The sequence below is a fragment of the Peromyscus leucopus genome, chromosome 1 (genome assembly GCF_004664715.2).
Source record: "Peromyscus leucopus breed LL Stock chromosome 1, UCI_PerLeu_2.1, whole genome shotgun sequence".
NCBI classification, from domain to species: Eukaryota; Metazoa; Chordata; class Mammalia; order Rodentia; family Cricetidae; genus Peromyscus; species Peromyscus leucopus.
Genome location: NC_051063.1, coordinates 161,657,206 through 161,663,594, shown reverse-complemented (window position 1 = coordinate 161,663,594; position 6,389 = coordinate 161,657,206).

The following is a 6,389-nucleotide window of genomic DNA, read 5'->3' as shown; positions in this document are numbered from 1 at the left end:
TCAGTCTCATCATCACAAAAAGCAATGTTGGGTGTGGCAGCAGTAGGCAGAGACAGGGAGTCTCTGGAGAGTTGAAGGCCAGTTTATTAGATAGCCAGTTCCAGGGTTATCTAGGGAGACTCTGCCCCTCACAAACACATGCTTCACACCAAATAATATTTTTATTGATTATATTATAGTGCTATTATTATAAAAATATAAAAACAAAACAAATAGTCCAAAATTATGTTAATGCAAAAGGAATTGTATTACACAGATTTTAAATTATAACCAGGGTTGAACACACTTTCATTAGTCAAAATGGGGACAATTACAGTCTGTACATTTTTGTTAGAAGTTTTGTTTTGTGGCAGGGTCTCATGTAGCCCTGACTTGTCCATTCTCACTCTGTAGACCAGGGGCTGTCCTTGAACTGACAGAGATCCGCCTGGCTCTGCCTCCTGAGTGCTTGGTGAGTGTACTCTTTTTGTTGTTTTTTCATGGCAGTTTCACTGTGTCACCTTGGCTGTCCTGGAACTCACTCTGTAGACCAGGCTGGCCTCGAACTCACAGAGATCTGCCTGCCTCTGCCTCCCGAGTGCTGGGATTAACAGCGTGTGCCACCACCACCTGGCTGTGTGTACTTCTTAGATGTACCTGCTTCCCAGAGAATCAGAAAGCAAAAGTGGTTCAAGTTTGGCTTCCAGGAAGGCATTGGAGTTTCTTATCTGCCCAACCACTGAACTGATCATAGCTGGTTGCTATATACCTTTCCATTTTTAAAAAATTTAACAAATGTACAGTTGAGTCGACTGACCCTTTTCCTGCATCTCTGACAGCAGCTGGGGTATGGCCACCCTCTGTGTTTCGGGTGTAAATTACTTGGGCTCTGTGCTCTGCAATCAGGTTGATAAGCCATTTGCTAAGGAACTCCTGCAGGGCTGAGTCTCTGAGACCAGAGCTGGGGTAATAAGCCTACATACAATTGGGAATTTCCTTACAGTTGTCATATGGAGCTTTGTTAAATAGCATTAGGTGAGTGAGTTCTAGGGGACCTGACGCCCTCACACAGACATACGTGCAGGAAAAACACCAATGCCCATCAAGTAAACATTAAAAAGAACAGCATGAGGTGCCGGAGCTTCTCCGGAACCAGCCTTGGGACCACACTCCTTTGGGCCTGGCCCCCAGATTGCCTCACTGGATTTGTCTTTCTTGGCCAGCATTCTGGCATCTTTCTTCTTGTCGTTCTTGGGAAGTGTAGTGAAGTGCAGGGAGCAGCGACTGCCGCTGCAGCCTCAGGAGACAGATGCTGGGAAAGCTTACGTCCATCATGTCAGCAATCCAACTGGAAACAACGGTCACTGTGTAGAATGGGAGAGCACAGAATGACAGCCCAAAACCAGTTTCCAGTCTCTCCTGAGGCACCCACCGGTCAAGCTTCTTCACCCTTCCAGTTTGACTGCAGATTGAATGGTCCATGTTGACCTCTTTGAAAACCACCCCTGCAGCTGTCAGCTCCTGATGTCAGCCACTACACTCTTCAAGGCTCTCATTCACTGCCTCTGCAGACTCCCTGAGCCATCACTAAGTGGGAGTCAGCCAGCTGTTCCTGAACCGCTGCTCTGTGGACTGTTACTTAGCAACCAAATGTGCGTTGATGAGAGTCATCTCTGCTGCTTTGTCGCACATCCTGAACTCAGATCACAAAATTACTCCGATCTGTTTGCCTCTGCCTCCTGAGTGCTGGAACGGAAGGTGCGTGCCACTACCGCCGGGCTTCGAATCTGCATTTTGGCTAACATAATATCCATAATATAAAATAAGCTGCAAGCAAGTCATTTAAAAAAGGGCAGGAAATGCATATCAAAATGTTATACAGCATAGCCACATTTATCAATCTACTCCATGGGCTGGAAAGATGACTCAGAGGTTAAGAGCTCATCCTGCTACTGTAGAGGACCTATTTTAAGGCAGCTCACCACTGTCTGTAATTCCACCTCCTGGACAGGAACACATACACACACACACACACACACACACACACACACACTTTCACACAAACATGCTCTCATACACATAAAAAATAAAAAAAAACATTAATATATTCCAATATTACACAAAATTTCAGCGATGCAAAAACTGCAATTACTTTTGCACCTATCTAATATATACGGTGGCTTTAGTCAGCCATTCAGGGCTGGTAACTCTCAAGGCAGGCCACAGAGCTAGACAGAATGCCTCTGATGGAATCAGGTCACAGGAACTCTGATCATCCCTGACTTTTCTGTCTTGGAAGTGGCCATAAAGAAATTCCCTGGGGGCTGGAGAGATGGCTCAGCGGTAAAGAGCACTGGCTGCTTTTCCAGAGGACCTGGGTTCAACTCCCAGTACCCACATGGCAGCTCACAACTGTGTAACTTCAGTTCCAGGGGATCTAATGCCTTTACATCAATGCACATAAAATAAATTTAAATAAATTATTTTTTAAAATAAGAAATTCCCTGATTTACACTGATCCCAGTACAGGCAGTGTAGACAAAATTCTAAACAGTTTTATTAAATAAGAAACACGCCTAACAACAACTTTGAAATCTTCAAAAGGATGATGGGACCCCACAACGATGATTCTACATGACTATGATAAAGCTGTTAAGCTGATTACCACCACTGAAAGATCTGCTTTGGACTACAAACTGCTCAGGACAATTTCAAGATGACTAGCTGAGATGATCCAGATTCACAGACTACTCGAGCAAGGACTTGAGACAAGCCCTGCACTTTCCCATTATGCAGATACTGGACAAATGATACAACTAACTCTCTCAGGACTTGATGTAATTTTAAGAACACGACACCCACATTCCCAAGAGGTGGGATATGTGGTTTTTGGCTAATTTGAGTTATGGATATTGTCGTTGTTTATGATGGTTGGTTACAAGTTGTTAATTGTTAATGGTAAAAAATAAAAATAAAAGCTAAACAAAGGAGATTAGATACAAGGTTCTTGTTTAAAAAAAGAAGAAAAAAAGATATAGAAAAGGGTAGCTCATTGAATCTACTCTGAAAAAAGAGAAGATATAGAAATGACAAAAGGTTGATTTTTGGATCTACTCAAAAAAAAAGAGAGAGAATATGGATATGATAAGATAAAAAGGGAGATTATTGAGTCTACTTTTAAAAAGGAACTACCACAGAGAAACCCTGTCTCGAAAAACCAAAAAATAAAAATAAAAATAAAAATAAAAAGGAACTACTTGTTTTAAATAGGATAAGTAATAATTTTTATCTGAATTTGTCAAATGTTAATGGACTGGACATTGTTAATATATTATAATGAAGTATTTTGTCTGAATCTGTCAAATGTTAATGGACTAGAGATTGTTAAAATAATTCTTGACTGTGTATATTGTATATACTTATTGGATATAGTTTTTCTTGTATTAGTTATAAGCTTTTTAAAATTTTAGACAAAAAAAAAAAAGAAATGTGGTGGTGATATTGTGTTCCCCAAAATATTGTGCACCCTAATAAACTTATCTGGGGTCAGAGAACAGAACAGCCACTAGACAAACATAGAGGCCAGAAAATGGTGGCACACACACCTTTAATCCTAGCATTCTGGAGGCAGAGATCCATCCGGTTCTCTGTAAGTTCAAAGACACACTGGAAACAGCCAGGCATGGTGACACACGCCTTTAATCCCAGGAAGTGATGGCAGAAAGCAGAAAGGTATTTAAGGCGTGAAAACCAGGAACTAGGCTGGTTAAGCTTTTAGGCTTTTGAGCAGCAGTTCAGCTGAGATCCATTCAGATGAGGACACAGAGGCTCCCAGTTTGAGCAAACAAGATCAGCTGAGGAATTGGCGAGGTGAGGAAGCTGTGGCTTGCTCTGTTTCTCTGATCTTTCAACATTCACCTCAATATCTGTGTTTTTTTAATTAGTAAGACCCTTTAAGATTCATGTTACAAGGCAGCATTAATTAGATGCACTTTTTCTGTGTGTGTCTGCACACATGCACACGCACTCTATTCTAATCACTCTCCACCTTATTTCTATTTTTATGTGTATGTGTGAGTTCCTGTGCACCATGTACATGAAGAGCCTGTAGAGTTCAGAAGAGGGGTCAGATCTCCTGGAACTAGAGTTCCAGAAGTTTGTGAGCTACGTTGTGGGTGCTGTGAAACTAAACCCTGGTCCTCTGCAAGAATAGTGGGTGCTCTTAACAGCTGAGAACACCCTGGTTGGTATTTTTATGCATTTGTCTGTGGTTCTGTTTCTCAGTTCATGCTCATCAAAGAAAACTAACTCTAAAGACAGAAAACAGAAAAAATTGCTATTTGAACCGTTGTCTTTCTCTGCAGTTGATTGGCTCACCATCCACACACAGGCTAGCATATGCTACTACCTGGATTTATCAAGTGTAGGAAGAACAAGAGGGTCTCACCAGGGCAGAGGGCACTCCTGCATATAAGCTGAGTTCTATAGTGTTATTTTATTTGTACTAAAATGTGATTTGTATGTTAAAAAATAAAGTTGCCCCGGGGGGTCAGAGCTATTAGAGCCATAGCAAAAGCTGGGCGTTTGTGGCACACGCCTTTAATCCCAGCACTTGGTAGGCAGAGCTAGGTAGATCTCTGTGTGTTCAAGGATATAGTCAGCATTGGAGACACAGGCCTTTAATCTCAATACCAACCATAGAAGACCTGGAGGTCTGTACAGACAGGCAGTGACGAGGCAGTCACATGTGGTTGGGTTTACAACCAATGAGAAGGCAGAACAGAAAGTCTATATAAAGACAAAAACACAGGAAGTAGGTCTCTTGGCTGAAGAGGCTAGCTGCAGCAGATGGGTAAGGCTCTTAGCTCTGATCTCTTGGCTTTCTTCTTTGTATTGGTTCTGTGTTTCTTATTTAATAAGTACATCTACAGAGTTCTCTCCCAGCACTCAAAAACACCATCCTGAAGCTAATCTAGCAGATGCCCTTCCCAGGAGGCTGGATATTTGCCCTGCATAATAAGTTCTAGTAGGAACTTACACTGTTACGTGCAGGAAGTGAGAGTTGTAAGCCCCTCCCCATGCAACAATCCTGTTCCACTGTGCCTCTCTAATCCCAAATCTTTAACAGAGCACTTCCTTTTTTGACATTGCTAGTTCTGCAACCCACGGCCTCACACACAGTGGTGCATCTAAATGGGTGTATAGCAGACTTGTTTTCTTCACATGTCACAATGTCTTATAGGACTGCAGGAAAGCCTCTGTTCAGCTGTATGGTTTAAATAGGTAACACATAACCAAACTCAAGGATGCTTGAGCAGGGCTGGAGAGATGGTTCAGTGTGTAGGAGCACTTGCTGTATAAGCCTGAGGCCCTGACTCAGACCCCAGCACCACATAACAAGTGGGTGTGGTCTATTAAGGCCTGTAGCTCTAAATTCCAGCACTGGTGGGGATAGAAACAGGAAGATCCCTGGGGCTCACTGGTTGCCAAACTAGTAGAAATACATGAGCTCCAGGTTCAGGGAGAGACCACGCATCAAATAAGACGGAGGATCCTAGAAGAGGTCATTGGTGCCTTCTTCTGACCTCTGTGCACCCACACACACACACACACACAAAGCATGAATGTAGGTTTGGTCAGCAGCCTATCTTCATCTGAAAGTAGGAAAGGGAGAGACCAAGGGAGAATGGTCAGTATGAGGCCAGGCGGGAACTATGTCTCAGAAAACTAAAACCGGGTCTGAGATTGAAGGTAAGTTGGTAAAGTGTTTGCCTAGCATGTCCAAGGCCCAGCTTTGATCCCCAATACTCTATAAACCAAGCATGGCAGTATGTTCCTGTAACTTTAGAAGTGGAAGTAAGAAAATTAGAAGTTCATTATCATTAACTACACAGCAAACTGGAGACCCTATCTAAAAAAGAATAAGGAATGTAACTCCTAGCAATCTGAGAAGGTGGGAAGGGCTTTTTTGGGGGGAGGGGTAGTGTTAGGGATGAAACCAGGGCCTTGCCAAACTCTACCACTGAGCAACCTCCCAACCCAGCTAACTCCCTGTATCATCCCCATTAGTACCTGACTCAAAAAGATAGAATACAGTTAAGCAACAATCCTTATTGTCAAGACGCCCCTTGCCAGCCACCTGAAGAAACTCAAAGGGCCGCAGCTGTGGATGTAATCCGTCACTTTCTGCTCTAGTTGGAGTAAATGGTCTAGCCAGCTGAGGCAGTCACTGTCTATAGCATAGACACCACAGAGAAACCAGTGGTGATTTCCTGGCACGGCAGTGAGAGAGAGGTGAACAGCTCTGTGCAGTGCTATGCTCAGCCAAGCTCTGCTGGAGCCTCTCTGCCCAGAACCTTCAGTTATCACACACAGCCACTTTCCTTCAGCGAGCTCTCACCAGTTACACT